Source organism: Lotus japonicus, chromosome 3 (assembly GCF_012489685.1).
Source record: "Lotus japonicus ecotype B-129 chromosome 3, LjGifu_v1.2".
Classification (NCBI taxonomy): Eukaryota; Viridiplantae; Streptophyta; class Magnoliopsida; order Fabales; family Fabaceae; genus Lotus; species Lotus japonicus.
The window spans coordinates 12,240,923-12,256,846 of NC_080043.1; the positions used below are offsets into that span (position 1 = coordinate 12,240,923).

At 38.0% G+C, this 15,924-nt stretch overlaps 1 pseudogene; it reads right to left on the bottom strand.

The window, feature by feature from the left end:
• Positions 1 to 742: 742 nt before the first annotated feature.
• LOC130743618 (G-type lectin S-receptor-like serine/threonine-protein kinase At4g27290) lies at positions 743 to 15,179 on the bottom strand (annotated as a pseudogene).
• Between the last annotated feature and the right edge of the window lie 745 nt (positions 15,180 to 15,924).

Below are 15,924 nucleotides of genomic sequence, written 5' to 3' on the forward strand. Positions count from 1 at the left end.
CAAAGAACATAACTGTATTTAATAATTAAATATTGAAAAAATTGTTCAAAAATTTTTTTAAAAAAATAATCGAGAATATATTCCCCGTGCAAGGCACGGGTATAAAACTAGTTTCATATAAACATCCTTGTAAATGTTGTAAGCCTTGCTATAAGGATGTTTCTAATCCATCTAGTTTTGTAAAAGTTTGAGTCTTGAAGTATGTTTTGTAAGCCTTGATGTTTTGTTATTGTTTTTACCATTTAAATACTTGTGTACCACTAAGTTTCTTAAGAAATATTTTGGGTGAAAACGAAATGTTGTGAAGTAGAGTCTCTCCTCGACTCTGGTTGGGTTTTGATGAAGACTACCACATCAACAAAGAAGAAAAATGTGAAGATCATGAAGAACAATAGTACAAGATGTCAAAGATTTTAGATAAGGTTCAAATCTGATAGGTCTTTTACCTTTGATAGATTGCTTTTACAGATTCAATTTCACTTAAAAGCATATGAAAACAAGCTTAATTGAGAACTAGAATGTTTTTCAAGTTAAAAGAAGTAGAAATCACTCAAAAGGCTATAAAAATCAAGCATACAAGTTTCTGGCATGGCAATTGAATACCAGAATGTGTACTATAATCAATTACCAGAATGTGTGTAATGGATTGCATGTGCTCCAGGAGCATGTAATTGAATATTTGAAGTAACTAGTTATAAAATTTCACATACAATTCCATGAATTAAGAAATTAACTAATTTGCCTATCTAGCATTCAATACTGATGAGATGGTTATTTCATTTATTGAGGAAGATGTTTGTTCTCCAGATGAATCCTTCCTAATAAAGAAACCGGGTTGTTTAGGTTGAGGCAAAGCATTTTCACTGCTCAACATTAAAACCACAGATGTCATGTTTGGTCTATCATCAGGATGATGTTCCACACATAAAAGACCAATTTGAATGCAGCGTAAAACTTCTGCTAATGTATTGCCTTCTCTTAAACAATCATCAATCAATTCATGTGGAATGCCCTTTTTCCACAGTCTCTCCACGCGACCATGCCTAAGTACAACAATTTGGTAAAATTATTACCCAAAATATTCTTAAAAGAAAATCATTTCTTTTTTGTGTTTACTCACATGATCAATAAGGTTGAGATCATCTTGGTCCTGATGATAGGTAAGTATTAGCGACCTATTTTTCTTCCCGCTTATAATTTCAAGAAATAATATGCCCAAGCTATACACGTCCGATTTGATAGAGAACCTCCCATCAATGGCATATTCGGGTGCCAAGTAACCACTGAAAGGAAACACACAAGAATTAACTTGATACTTGCTCTCAAAAGAATTCTAAGACTAAGTACTTTCGAGAACAATACTCAACTTATCCTAGTAAAACTTTAGCATAATTTAAGGTACTTACTATGTGCCAATTATTGTGTTTGTTTTCCCATCAATTTGATCACCTCCACACATTTTAGCAATGCCAAAATCTGCAATTTTTGGATTCATATCATTGTCTAATAAGACATTACTCGCTTTCAAATCTCTGTGTATAATTCTCAATCTAGAATCTTGATGAAGATAAAGAAGCCCTCGAGCAATTTCACACAAGATGTTAAAACGTGTAGGCCAATTTAACTGTTTATGCTGAACTGAATCTGTCGAGATTATTCAATAAGTTTATTATTCATTTCATTTCAAAACAACATGAAGAAAAAAAATCAAATTTAGTATACTGAAAAGAAATGAATCTAGGCTCTTATTTGGTAAGTACTCATATACTAGCATTTTCTCTTCTCCTTCAACGCAACAACCAATAACTTTCACAAGATTTCGATGTTGTAGTTTTGAACATAATATTACTTCATTCTTAAACTCTTTCAGCCCTTGTCTCGAACTCACTGAAAGCCTTTTGACTGCAATCTCTTGTCCACCTAACATTGTACCCTAAATTTTGTAAAGAAAAAAATTAAAAGCTGATGAGGTTTATATACAATTTTTTTTAACCTCATTGAAAAGCATGTTGCAAATTTACCTTGAATACAGGCCCAAAACCACCTTCACCGAGCTTGTTCTCAATTGAGAAGTTATTGGTGGCATTGAGTATTGTATCAAAATCAAAAAAAGGAAGCTCCAAGTCTTCATATCTACCTTCATCATTCTCTTTCATCCACCTGTTTATCTCTGTTTCCTCTTTGGTTTATTAAATGAGATCAGTGGCAATGCCATTTAAAAAGTATATATACACACATGAATCTTTATGCTAAAAAACAAGATATTTTGTATTTTTCTGGTTATATGGTTGGTAATGAATAATATTAATGTTTAGTAGCATTTAAATGCAAATAATAATGTTACATTGTACACTTACAAAGGTGGAGTGTTTTAAATTACCGTTGATGCAATTTTTTCTCATTTAATAACATGAGTTTACTGTACTGCAAAAGGAAGTAACACCCTAAAGGGCTTCAAACAAAATAAACATGTAAAAACAAAATGGATAAAAATTGTTCTTTCACTGAATGTTCATTCCATATGTTACCAAAAAAAAAATTACACTGAATGTAAAATAGCTGGCCAATTGCTGTTATATTGCAGTGCCCAATTAAACTAATTGACTTAATTATACTTTTGCTACTTTAATTTTATAAATGTGTGATTTTGATTTTATAGTCTCAATTACTCAAATTAAGTCTCTTTTCACCAAAAAAATTAAGTCACTCTATTTTTAAAATTGAATAAATGTGTTAAACCTTTAAGGGGTTGTCTAAATGATTCATGTGAAGGTTTGAGTTAAATAACTCATCATCCAATCACATTAAAGATAAGTGACTTGAAATTTCTATATTTTATTTATTAATTTATTTCCAAGTCACTTATTTCTAATGTGATTGGATGATGAGTTATTTAACCCAAATTTTGACATGAGTCATTTAGACAACCCCAGTAAAGTTGATGACTTAATTTGTGCAATCAAAACTATAAGAATCAAAATCATGCATTCTTAATACTATATGGACCAAAATGTAATTAAGGCAAACTAGTTTCAAAATCTTTGTGAATCAGTAAATGCATTCTGACAGAAAAATTTATTATGAATACTTATACACAGATTGCAAAAGCCTGCGATACGACAGTACAAACCGCTGCTAAATTCAAAGATGAAAAAAATGTTTAGTGGAGGTTTAAAATCTACTGTGAAAAATAAAAATGCCAATTTTGTGGATTTCCCAACTCTAGAAAAAAATAAGTTTTCATTCCTTTTTTAAAAATATAAAAACACTGTAGATTGTGGTATTAAAACTGCCACAATCTGCATCTGAGAAATTTCGTATCAAGGTTAAATATGTTTTTAGTGCCGCAAAATAGAGGTAAATTGGATGTAGTCCCTAAAAATTTATAATTTTTAGTCCCTGACACTAATGAAATATGTGAAATTAGTCCATAGTGTTCATTTTATGCATTACTTGAGATTTTTAACTACCGCAAAATACAGTAGTGGTGGTTTAAACCACCAGAAAATGCATTGCAAGACTAACTTGACTTATTTCATTAATGTTGGGACTAAAAGTAATGATATTTTTTTGGAGGGACCAAATACTATTCAACCCTATTCTAAAAACATATTTAACCCTTCCATCTCTATCAAACATTACTGATTTATTGTACCTTTATTCTTTGCTCTGATCTTGCAAATGTAGAAGAGTGCCAACTGCATCACAAGGATCGCTGATATAGGGACTGTAACAGCCAAGACTACCTTTTTCCTATTCCCATGTTTAGCATCTGCATACAAAAAACCAAAAGTATAGCTGTATAGACCTATAATTCCCAAAAGAGACAAAGAGTGCAAGTTTTTTTTTTTTTTTTTGAATTTGACAAAGAGTGCAAGTTAATATAACAAAAACAGAGTAAAATACCATAGTCTTTACCATTGTTGGAAACATCTGTTTGAATACGAACATATAGATCTTGGCTGATTTGTGAAAAACTCAAATCAAGAAGATCACCAAACCAGATAGAACAACCACTACCCTCTCCACTTGAGTCTATGTTTGCATAAGCACTGCAGGAACAATTTTCCAAGCATTTGGCTTTGCAATCATGGAGTGTCATATTCTCATCAACCCAAGAATGTTTAGTATCAGGTAATTCCACCCCAGAAAGTTTCACAAAACCATCACTTTTTTTCACCCCACAGCTCCACCCTTCACTCCTCACACATCCTTCTGTCCAATACAATTGGACTGATATGGGCGGACCGAATGGGTTAATCAGTATCATGTAACTAAGGGGCCGGGCAACCCATGGTCCAGCCGGACCAAAACCCAAGCTATAAATAAAAGAGGACCGCCCAAGCGGTGGGGATCCTATCATTTCACGCATTTTACTCACTTTGTTTACTCTCGCTTGCTCTCGATATTGGTTAGCCTTAGTCTGCGGTTCCATACCGGAACATTGGCGCCCACCGTGGGGCCGAAGGATACTTTCCTAGGCTTCGTTTTTCATCGCGATGGTGACTCGATCCGGGGCGAACGGAGAGAGGAATCATGTTCAACAAAATGATGTTCCTCCCGATGTTCTTCAGCGGATCATGGACGATCTCAATGAACTTCGTCAACATAATCAGCAGTTGCAAAATCAACTTACTGATCTTAATCAGACTTAGGGTTTACGAGAGGGCGATCGAAGAATGGCTGAGACGGTGGTGGACTTTCAACCTTTCACAGAGGAAATAGCGAACACTGCCGTCCCAGACAATTTGAAGACGTTGAAGCTTGATTCTTACTATGGCGATTCAGATCCAAAGGACCATTTAGTGTATTTCAACACGAAAATGGTCATTGTAGGCGCATCAGACGCGTTGAAGTGCAAAATGTTACCGTCAACTTTTAAGAAATCGGCGATGATTTGGTTTACAACTCTACCGTCAAGGTCAATCGTCAATTTCACAGAATTATCTACAAAATTCTTGTCTCAGTTTTCTACCATTCGTGCACAAAAAGTGACTCCGGCGACATTATTCAACATTCGGCAGGGAGTAAATGAGACTTTGCAATCTTATATGGGGCGTTTCAATCAACTATCTGTTCATTTGGAGGATAAGATGCCAGAAATTTGCATTGCAGCCTTTGAATTGGGTTTGAGGCCGGGCGGTCTAAACAATAATTTAAGCAGGAAACCGGTGGAAACAATGGTGCACCTACGCGAAAGGGTTCAAGGATACATTAGGGAGGAGCAAAGTGATCAGATCAAGAATAACCGCCCGAATGCGGTGGTAACTGGGCAGAAACAGCAGTTCGAGGCGAGAAAAGGAGCGGTTACAGATCAATATTCGAAGGGATGGACCGAACGTGGCAACGCAGGGTATAATAATCGTAACCGTTATGACGGCCGATTTGATAACCGTTCTAATTTCAAAAATCGTGCTCAACCGTATGGAGTGCGTGGGCCAGGACATTCGATGACGTGGACTCGGAACCAAAATGACCGTGCAGTACCTTTGGCGGTTAATTTGACTGAAGCTTTGCACACGTGTTTGGAGGCGAATGTTATTCGTTTTCCACTGCAGCCAAAGCCGTCAACGGGTTACGTGGATAAGAAGAAGTGGTGCGAGTATCATAGGATTTCAGGGCATAATACTGATGACTGTTTTACTTTGAAGAAGGAGATTAATAAATTGATAAAGGCTGGGTATATGAAGCAGCTTGAGGGGCGAAGCAATTCAGATGAAGCAGGAACTTCAACAAGACGAACCGAAGATGGAAAAGAGATTGAGGGTGATGGTCAAGATAGACAATCGGATGGAAAAGCAAAGGGGCGAATTCATTCTATTTTTGGTGGATTTCGTGGCGGAGGAATGACTAATTCAGCTCGTAAGAGGTACGTTCACTCCATTAATGCTGTTTACTCTAACGATTGGGGAAGTTGGGCAACCAATCAACCCGATATAACGTTTACTGTGCGAGATTTTGAGGGAGTACAGCCTCACGAAGACGATCCAATTGTTGTAATGCTGAGGATTGCTGATTATGAAATTGAGAGGGTACTTTTGGATCAAGGAAGCTCGGCGGATTTGATTTATGGTGACGCTTTTGAAAAGTTGGGGCTAAATGAATCTGATTTGTTGCCTTATGATGGTTCTTTAGTGGGTTTTTCTGGAGAAAAAGTATTTGTTCGAGGATATGTGGAATTGAAGACTGTCTTTGGAGAAGGGAAGAATGCGGAGGCATTTGCTATTAAGTTTTTGGTAGTAAAGTGTACTTCACCGTACAATGTACTCATTGGGAGGCCATCACTAAACAGATTGGGGGCGATCATTTCTACAAGACATTTAACGGCGAAGTATCCATTGAGCAAAGGAGGAGTTGGAATTTTAAAGGCTGATCAAATGGTTGCTCGAAAGTGTTATTCAGAAAGTTTTAAGCAGTATGGGCACATGGGTAAGAAAGCAGTGAAAGAGGGGCATCGAGTCTATGAGGTGGATTTAGATCAGTCAGAAATTATTTTGGATCCTCGAGAAGGATTCAGTGAGTACAAGATGAAATCAGAAGAGGAAACTAAGGCGATCCAAATTGGTGAGCGAAACTTGAAAGTTGGTGTCAATTTAACTACAAGTCAGGAAAACAGGTTGGTAAAATTATTATCTGAGAATATGGATTTGTTTGCATGGAGTGCAAGAGATTTACCAGGAATCGATCCGGAATTTATATGTCACAAATTGGCTTTAAATCCCGGGGTGAAACCTATTGTTCAGTTTAAAAGAAAGATGGGCGAAGAAAAGGCAGAGGCTGTAAAGGTGGAAACAAATAAGTTACTGGAAGCTGGATTCATTAGGGAAGTAAAGTATCCAACTTGGTTGGCGAATGTTGTTATGGTGAAGAAGGCTAATGGCAAGTGGCGAATGTGCACAGATTATACAGATTTGAACAAGCACTGTCCTAAGGATTCTTATCCTTTACCGAATATTGATAAGCTTGTGGATAGGGCATCTGGATTCAGAATGCTTAGCCTCATGGATGCATACTCAGGGTATCATCAAATAAGAATGTATCAGCCTGACGAGGAGAAAACAGCTTTCATGACAAATCAGGCGAACTATTGCTATCAGACTATGCCGTTTGGGCTGAAGAATGCGGGAGCAACATACCAAAGGTTGATGGATAAGGTGTTTGACAAGCAGGTGGGGCGGAACATGGAGATTTATGTAGACGACATGGTGGTCAAGTCAGAGGAAATGGTGGCGCATTGTTCTGATCTCGAAGAAGCTTTTGGCGAACTAAGAAAGCATAACATGAGACTTAATCCGGAAAAGTGTTCGTTTGGAATTCAAAGCGGAAAGTTTTTGGGTTTCATGATCACGAGGAGAGGAATTGAGGCGAACCCTGATAAGTGTAAGGCGATACTCGATATGCAGAGTCCAACCTCAGTTAAAGATGTGCAGAAGTTAACAGGAAGAATAACAGCTTTGTCCAGGTTTCTTCCGTGTTCTGGGGAAAAATCAGCACCATTTTTTCAATGCTTAAGGAAGAACAAAACTTTTTAGTGGACTGAAGAATGTGAGAGGGCGTTCCAAAGTTTGAAGGATCATTTATCCAAGCCACCAATTTTAGCCAAACCAGTTCCAGGTATTTCATTATCAATGTTTATTTCCATCTCTGATAATGCAGTTAGTTCAGTTTTGTTGCAAGAAAATAAGGATGATATGAGGATCATATATTTTGTGAGTCATGCTCTTCAAGGAGCTGAAGTTAGATACCAAAAAATTGAAAAGGCTGCATTAGCTCTAATCATATCCGCCAGGAAATTAAGACCATATTTTCAAGGCTTTCCAATTGTGGTAAAAACAGATTTGCCACTTCGCCAAGTTTTGCAAAAGCCTGATCTGGCTGGAAGAATGGTTTCCTGGGCTGTTGAATTGTCAGAATTTGAAATCACTTTTGACATGAAAGGTCTGGTTAAAGCACAGGTATTGGTGGATTTTGTTAATGAAATGTCTTCTAGTGAGAAAAATATGGAAGTTGGCGAATGGAGTTTGTCTGTAGATGGTTCGTCTAATGTCAAGGGAAGTGGAGCTGGAATAATCTTAGAAGGACCAGGCGGCGTGACAGTTGAGCAGTCACTCAAGTTTGACTTTAAATCAAGCAATAATCAGGCAGAGTATGAAGCTATAATTGCAGGTTTGAAGTTGGCGATCGAGATGGGGGTCAAGAGCATAATGATTAAAACAGATTCTCAGATAGTTTCCAGGCAAATTCAGGGTGAATATCAGGCGAGGGACGCACAGCTGGCTAAGTATTTATTGAAAGCTCAGGGATTGATAAAGCAGATAGGCACAGTGCAGGTCAATTATGTTCCGCGGGAGGAGAATACAAGGGCGGATATTCTATCAAAGTTAGCAAGCACCAAGAAGCCGGGAAACAATAAGTCAGTCATCCAGGAAGTTTTAAGCAGCCCAAGTATCGAAGAAGATGAGACAATGATGGTGTTAACTTTAGCGAATTCAGATTGGATGGGGCGTATCAAACAGTGTTTGGAGGCAGAAGGCTCTGATGTGTTGACATTCTCTAAGGATCAAATTCGCGAGGCAAGTCGTTACACATTGTTGGGCGATCAATTGTACAGAAGAGGGATTGGAGTTCCTTTATTGAGATGTGTCTCTAAGGATGAGGCGGAAAGAATCATGTTTGAAGTTCACGAAGGTGTGTGTGCAAGTCATGTAGGGGGAAGATCTTTGGCGGCGAAAGTGCTCAGAGCAGGGTTCTATTGGCCAACTTTACGAGGGGATTGTATGGAATATGTGAAGAAGTGTGGTAAATGTCAAATTTATGCAGATTTACATAAGGCGCCGCCTGAGACTCTTAGCTCAATGAGTTCATCGTGGCCATTTGCAATGTGGGGAGTAGATATTCAGGGACCGTTCACTCCAGCAGGTTCTCAAATCAGATTTATTTTGGTGGCGGTGGACTATTTTACTAAGTGGATTGAGGCAGAATCAATGGCGAAAATAACAGCAGAAAAAGTCAAAAAGTTTTATTGGAGAAAATTGGTTTGCAGATTTGGCGTTCCAGCAACTATCGTCTCAGACAATGGAACACAGTTTACAAGCAGGAGTGTGAAGGATTTTTGTGCAGGAATGGGAATTGAGATGCGTTTCGCCTCAGTTGAGCACCCTCAGACAAATGGACAAGTGGAGTCAGCGAATAAAGTCATTCTCAATGGAATTAGAAAGCGTCTAGGCGAAGTTAAGGGATTATGGGCTGAAGAGTTGATCACGGTCATTTGGGCGTACAATACTACTCCTCAATCAACTACTGGCGAATCACCTTTTAAGTTGACTTACGGGGTAGATGCAATGATACCAGCAGAATTACAAGATGTAACTTTCAGGGTGGCAACTTATAATGAAGAGCAGAACGACATGAATAGAGTGGTTGATCTCAATTTAGCAGAGGAAACGCAAGCAGAGGTTCGTTTGAGGCAGGCAATGGTAAAACAGAGGTCGGAAAGGCGATACAATTCTAGAGTGGTTCCGAGGCAAATGAAAGTTGGTGATTTGGTTCTGCGTAGGAAGGCAAAGGGGCCTGATGATTCGAAGTTATCACCTAATTGGGAAGGACCTTACAGGATTCTGCGAGAGCTTGGTCAAGGGGCGTATCATTTGGAGGAGTTATCGGGGCGAAGGGTCCCAAGGGCTTGGAATGCACAGCATCTCCGTTATTATTACAGTTGAAGTGCAGGGTGGTTTGTTCGGTTTGTTTTGTGTTGTACAGTTTGTTTCAGTGTATGTTTGTCCAAGACTGTGTTTCGTTGTTTCAGTTTGTGTGTGTTGAAGTCTACGTTTGTTGGTTGTATCGTTTAAGACTATGTTTGTTGTGTAAGACTAGATTTGATGCACTCTTTTCTCTACCCCAGGCGGGAGAGTTTTTAACGAGGCATCAATTATTAATGAATAACAGGTGTGCACTCTTTTCTCTACCCCAGGCGGGAGAGTTTTTAACGAGGCATAACCTTTTTTAAAATGATCAAGGGCTTATCATTTTACTTATTTCTTTTACCCATAGCGGAAACTTATCAACTAAGGTCTATCAATTGGGCGACGTCAGACAATTGAGAAAAAAGTAAGTCTCTTAAAACAAGAGCATTCGGCCACGAATTCATAAGCACAGTCTTAAATTGGATTTAAGCTTGTCCAAACTAAGCACAAGTCTCCACGCGAGCATACTAATGAAATCAAGTATGTTGACTTTGATTTCCATGAGTAACTATGTCAAAAATGAAAAATTTGACTAAGTTATGTACACAAAGGCCTTATGATTCCAAAGTAGTTGATTAAGTTTAAACTTTAGCATATTTCATTATGTACGGCAAAATGTGGGAATAACGTATTCAACTAAACGACGAAGGCGGATCAAATTTGGTGAAAGGTTAGTAAAAATTATTCATGTTAAGTTATACTTTGAGATTACTGATTGAAAGGTTAGTAAAGCGCAGTATTATTAATTATATTAATTTGTCTAATTGATCTAGTTGTTGTTGGATGAATTATGTTATTGAGATCGAAAGAATAACTTAATGGTTTCTATGTTAAGTTAAGATGTGATGTCTTCATAGAATAGGAATAGGAACAAAAATATATTAAGTGTTGGAAACATGTTATTAAGTGTTGAAGTAATTTAGACGGGAGGCAGAACCATTGGAATTATGCAATTTGAGAGTTGATATATAGAAAACACATCATATTAATAGTGCTTGATAAACATTACATAATTATCTTAGGATAAACCGTGGAGCTAATTGCTCAACACTTACAGAAATAAAGATAAAACATAGGCAGATTTAACTAACTTAGAAAATAAAAAAAAAACTAAAGGATAATTCATGTAGTACATATGCTTGAACAGGGGTGGAACTAATGATTCTCTCCTTCGCCTTCATTGTTGTTGGCATTCCCATCTTCTTCATTTTTATCTGCTTCTTCTTCTTCCTCATCACCAGTGTCAGGGCTGATCAATTTGCCATCAACAATCCTTGCATAAGGATCGGAACCAGCAAAGTTGATGGAAACTTGAGGATTTAGGAAAAGAATCTGTTCTTTGGCTTTTGCAAATCCAGCTTCAAATTGGTCAAGGACAGAATTCTTCAGTTCAGAAATTTCTGAATGCAACTTAGAATTTTCATTTTTCAATTCAGCATTGGCGGAATGGAGTTGTGTGACTTCTGCCTGAGATTTCACAAGTTCTTCTTCCTTAGCTTTCTGAGCGGTGTTTAAGTCTTCAGCATGCTTCTTTAAGCGTTCATTCTCTAGGGCTAAATCTGCGGCCTTCTTCTCATTCACTTTGTTGGCAGAATCCAACAATTTCATAGTAGCTTTCATCTTCAGGATCTCTCTTTCTTTCTCTTCTAACTGTTTGGCGGAATTAATCCCATCAAAGTCAGCGGTCTCCAGGTCAATCATCTTGGAAATTGCCGCAATTTCAAGTCCTTTCGTCATGATGGCTTGACAAGCTTCTTTTAATCCGATCTTCTTAACCTTTTCCCGGTCCGCCTCAAATACCAAATTTGTTTCCACCAGCGAATTAAAATCAATTTTGGAGTCCCATAGCGAGGTCACTTCTTCAGAAGTGAGTTCTTCAAATTCTTTCAGCAGGCTTTTCCATGAAGGGGGCGGAGCACTTGAAGACCCAGCTTTGTGTGTCATATGTTGAGGATTACCCTTCACCATAAATTTTTCCATTGAGGGCTGAGAAGAGTCTTTTCCTTTCGCCGATTCAGGTGTTTCATTCTTTCTCTTCTTCTTTTGAGGGCGATTCGATTCGGTGCCTGAATGACTAGCATCGGCATCTAACAGAGTTTTCGCTGGGTTTCTTTTTTCCCTTGCAGCCTGTTGTTCTCGACGGAAACGGAGGATATCATCATCAGAGAGGCGAGTCATTTTTGCTGAAACAAAATGGTAGGGTTAGAAATAAAATAAATACTCGAGATACAAAGATGTGGAAATTTAAGAATCTTACCCACATATTCACCCAATTTGTTTTCATAATGGGCATCTAGAAATTCGGTGAGATTCAAGTCAATGCTAGATAGAAAGGTGCAATCCACCATTTCCTCAGGGGTGAGGGAATCATCAGGAAGTTTGATGATAGCCTCATAACGGGCGGTCCAGTAGAAAGGGAACTTTGGGCTTCCATCATTGAAATAAAATACATCCTTGCACTTCTCTGTTTCGTTTAGCCTAAAGAATTTCCCTTTAAATTGTTTGTAATGGCTTCTAAATAAGGTAAATAGGCCTTTTCCCCTAGCGGCGGCTAAAGAAAGATATTCGCCTTTTATGCTTCTACCACTAGTTTCAAAGAAGTAAAAAAACTTATTGCTAGTGGGTTCGATACCTAACACTTGACATAGAAGTTCGAACGCCCTCAGGTATGCCCAGCTATTACAATGGAGTTGTGTTGGGGCAACATTTAGTAAGGTTAAAACGGAGCACGTGAAATCTGAGAGAGGGAGTTTATATTTTAGGTCGGTGAAAATGTTTTCAAAGAAATAGGTGTGGTTTTTGCCGTTAGGGTCAGGAGCCCCAAAACAACAAGGTTCAGTAGGTAAACAGGGGACTATGTCAAGGTACACATCTTGGCCATCAGAGCGAAAAGTGTTTTCAGTGATTAGATCCATTACAGTTTTAACATTGCAGAATTTAGTGAACCTAGTTTTAACTTTGCTAGTGACCCATGTATCGACTGCAATGGAAGAAGTTTTAGGAGCTTTAGAGGCCCCACGGGTGTGTTTTGCATCCATTTTCAAAAGAATTCCTGAAATTATAAAGGATCCAGGGTTATGAATATAAAGGGGTAAAATGTAAGTTGGAATTGTGGGGAAGAATAGATTTTAAGTAGAGTTTGGTTTGGATAAACAAGCGAATGAAGAAGAAGAAGAATTTAGATGAAACTTTTTAGTGTAGAAGGAAGTAAGATTTCATGAATAAACAGAGTGAAGAATGCTTACCAGTGAAAAAGGCTGTGATGAACTCGGTTAAATCTGGAGGACTTTTGGTAATGTGCAAGAACACTTGTAGTTAAATGCAAGAAATTTGGTAATTGCGGAGGAATGGTGAAAATTTTGAAGTGCAAGAGTGAGGTGGTTTGGGGGTAAAAAGGATTGCTATATATAGAGAGAAGGTAGAAGATGAAAAGGTGTGTCAAAAAAGTGTGGTTAAAAATACTTGAGGCAAACTGTGAGCATGTGTGTGGTTTGTGTGAATCCACGCGTTCATTCAGACCACACATTTGAATTTGTTGAGGCGGTGAACCGGCGCGTCATTAAGAGGTGACGTTTGGAAAAAGTAACGCTTGAGCAGAGAGTGGTGTCAGTTGGCAGGTAAGCGTCGTTTCGAAGAAGAAGAGTCGTTTTAGAGAAAAGTTACCCTATGAGTGGATTTTAAATGCACATTTCAATTAATGCGAATAGCATAGCTTAGGTAGGTTTTATACATTACAAGTTCCAAGATATCTGTAGTATATTTGTGATGATTGTTGCAGGTACAAAAATCCGGAAGGGGATTGATATGGTGCATAGTGATTGAGGTGATGGGCAAAGCGTCACTTAGACATCACGTGTCACGCAGAAAGAATTATTTTATAATGATTAGCCTAGTATATTTTTACTTTGTTGATTAGCCTTATTTCATTGAAGCCTGCGTGCTCACAAATTGGTTCACATTGTACACGGGCGTACCAGAAGTTGTGGGCCTCAATAAGACACTTTCGTTTTAGTTCTAAAACATCAGTGTCTTGTGGGCCTGTGGACTGATATGGGCGGACCGAATGGGTTAATCAGTATCATGTAACTAATGGGCCGGGCAACCCATGGTCCAGCCGGACCAAAACCCAAGCTATAAATAAAAGAGGACCGCCCAAGCGGTGGGGATCCTATCATTTCACGCATTTTACTCACTTTGTTTACTCTCGCTTGCTCTCGATATTGGTTAGCCTTAGTCTGCGGTTCCATACCGGAACAACAATGCATTCCATTATTGCGGCGATTTCGGCTCGAATCCTTCTAAAAATTGACACCTTGGTGATCTATCAATCCTGCAAATTCCATTCGGGCCGCAAACATTGTAAACATCACAACTGTGCTGTGGCAAGGATTGGTAAACAGCCCATGTTTTGGTTTCTGGAATCCATGTGAGGCGTTGCCGGAGAGAAAGGGTTTGGTTCAGAACAATTATGGAAATCACAGAAGTGTTCTTGAGAGTGTATGAGTAGTACACTTCATCTTCATTGTTCACAAATTGGTAATCATAAACTGGATTAGTCATCAATGCAATTACACCACTGTAAGATGGCCCAGTTCTGTACAACGCTTCTGAACCCATCCAAATTACTGATTCAGGATTCTTGGTAAGCACCATGGCTGCAGTGAATTCCCCTGAAGAAGGGTCATCCCAGTTTTTCCAAGCAGTGAAAAGCCTGTTAATTCCAGATTTTCTGTCCCATCCAATCTTCATTCCTGGTAACACTGTATCACAAGGATGATCAAAGCTCTCCCATAAAAAACTTTCTTCATTGTTGATGTTGTTGTCTTTCTCATTACTGATTACTAAATTTCCAGTGTCTAAGAGCTGCGCAACAGGACTCGCCGCCTTTGTGAAAGTTGTATTGGTTGACCAGAGAATTGAGTTGTTTTTGTTGAGAAGTACAAGGTTACCATCATGGTTTATGATCAGCTTGCTGGAGTTGTCTTTGATTGGATTGTCGCGGTTCGCGACCCAAACAACTGTTCTAACTGGGATGCTTTTGAACCAGATTCCTACATAGCGATTTAGGGAATGACCAGGATTGAAGAAACCCAGCTCAAAGGTTCCATCTCTAGAAACCAAGGTGGTTCCATTATCAGGAAGTGACTCAAGGTTGGTAATGGTGTCTATTGTTGAAGAGGAAACTTGAGAGAAGAAAAATAGAAGTTTGGAAAGAAAAAGCATTACATGGAGAAGAGTAATGTTACTCACACACCTCTCTTTTGAGGTGTGTGAGGTGGAATGATGAGAGAGATAGGAAGAAAAGAAAAAGTAAGGGAGAGAAAGTATGAGATGTGATAGATGGTAAGAGGAGAGAGATAGAAACAAAAAGAGGTGGAAATGAAGTGTTTTAAAAATGAGGTGTGTATATATCATTACTCCATGGAGAATGGCCATTTTTTGAAAATTTGAGAGAAGAACAATAGGAGTTTGGGAAGAACAAACAAGCATATGTGAAATTGAAGATAACACATTAGAGCGAGCATACACAGGCTTTCCATTTATAGAAATCGGACAAGTTTGAATTACTAAATTTGAACAATGATCATTTGATTTAAAATTTCAGTTGTTTTGTACATCAATTTTTTAAAAATAGTTGATATCGAAATATGCATAGAATTGGTCCAATACGGAGAAAATAGGTGAAAAAATATACTATCAGTCCATTGACATTGAATCAAGATACGCAGTGACGTATCAAAAAATTTAAGCTATATGCGAGAGTTTTTTTTATAGGTAAAAGTTAATTGTTAATTGTTAATAAATTAATTAATGCACCAGGATTTAAACCATCACTCTTTATCCTGCGAATCTCTTTATTTCCCTTAGCTCAAGTGAGCTACCCTTCCCCAGGACCCCAGCTATGACAGAGCTGTAAACATATAAGTAAATTGAACCAAAAGATATAATATATAATCATTGAAAACATGATTATATTGTTTAACCAATTTTACTAAGAATTTTGATTCATACACACATAATTGTTTCTTACATTTTATTTTCTTATACATCTTATTATTCAAAGCAAAAAAAATTGCAACACAATTTTTGGGGTCAATTTGTGAAATTGAAGATAACATTAGAACATTCACACGCTTCCCATTTTATTTGGGAGTAGAATGGGTATAGAAATCGGACAAGT